The following is a 1,539-nucleotide window of genomic DNA, read 5'->3' on the forward strand; positions in this document are numbered from 1 at the left end:
GTTAGGTGTGATGGGAAGGTGCCGTGTGTGATGGGAGAGGTGTTAGGTGTGATGGGAAGGTGCCGTGTGTGATGGGAGAGGTGTTAGGTGTGATGGGAAGGTGTCGTGTGTGATGGGAGAGGTGTTAGGTGTGATGGGAAGGTACCGTGTGTGATGGGAGAGGTGTTAGGTGTGATGGGAAGGTGCCGTGTGTGATGGAAGAGGTGTTAGGTGTGATGGGAAGGTGCCGTGTGTGATGGGAGAGGTGTTAGGTGTGATGGGAAGGTGCCATGTGTGATGGGAGAGGTGTTAGGTGTGATGGGAAGGTGCCGTGTGTGATGGAAGAGGTGTTAGGTGTGAAGGGAAGGTGCCGTGTGTGATGGGAGAGGTGTTAGGTGTGATGGGAAGGTGCCGTGTGTGATGGGAGAGGTGTTAGGTGTTAGGTGTGATGGAAGAGTGGACTAGGTTGTCCCAGAGGGAACGATCTCTGCTGAATGCAGACAGAGGAGGGAAGGGAAGATGTTTTTAGTGGTGGCATTGTGTTGGCAAAAATGGCGGAGGATTACTCTTTGCATGTGAAGGCTGGTGGGGTGAAAGGTGAGAACAAGAGGGATCCTATCCTTGTTCTGGGAGGGGAGGGAGGGGGTGAAGGTCGTGGCGCGAGAGATCGACTGCACACTGTCGAGAGCCCTGTCAACAACTGTAGGTGGGAAGCCACGGTTGGAGAAGCAGGAGCACATGTTAGGAGCACCACTTTGGAAAGTGGCCTCATTGGAACAAATGCGGCAGAGGCGATGGAGCTGAGAGAACGGGATAGAGTCCTTACAGGACGTAGGGTGAGAAGAGCTGTCATCCAGATAGCTGTGGGAGTCAGTGGGCTTGTAATGGATATTAGTGGATAGACTATTATCGGAAATGGAGACAGAAAGGTCAAGGAAAGGAAGGCAAGTGTCGGAGATGGACCAGGTGAAGGTGATGGAGGGATGGAAACTGGAAGCGAAGTTTATGAATTTTTCCAGGTCAGGACGAGAGCACGAAGCCGCACCGAAATAGCAATGTACCGATAAAGCAGCTGTGGGAGGGGAGCCGGGTAGACCTGGAACAAGAAATGTTCCACATACCCCATGAAAAGGCAGGCATAGTTAGGACCCATGCGGGTACCCATTGCTACACCTTTGATTTGGAGAAAAAGGGATGAGTTGAAGGAGAAGTTGTTGAGAGAGAGAACAAGTTCAGCCAGGCGGAGGAGAGTTGTGGTGGATGGAGATTTTCAGGCCTCTTTTCGAGAAAGAAGCGAAGAGCTTTCAAGCCGTCTTGGTGTGGGATGGAGGTGTAAAGAGATTGCACATCCTACTCCCCCTTTCCCCCTTTGCTACCCTTCTCCCCTTTTTTTCATTTTGCCTCTGCTTCACCCATCCCCCCCCTCCCCATCCCCCACCTATTTTGTCACATAGCACTGACTTCAGCCTTGGTCATTCCCAGCTCCTAATCTCCCTATAATCTCTCGATGCACTGTCATTATCACCTCTTTATTGCTACCTTTGCTTCTGGAGCCATGAC

Source organism: Chiloscyllium plagiosum, unplaced genomic scaffold (assembly GCF_037043375.1).
Source record: "Chiloscyllium plagiosum isolate Xiang-an unplaced genomic scaffold, Cpla_swu_hap1 HiC_scaffold_30, whole genome shotgun sequence".
NCBI classification, from domain to species: domain Eukaryota; kingdom Metazoa; phylum Chordata; class Chondrichthyes; order Orectolobiformes; family Hemiscylliidae; genus Chiloscyllium; species Chiloscyllium plagiosum.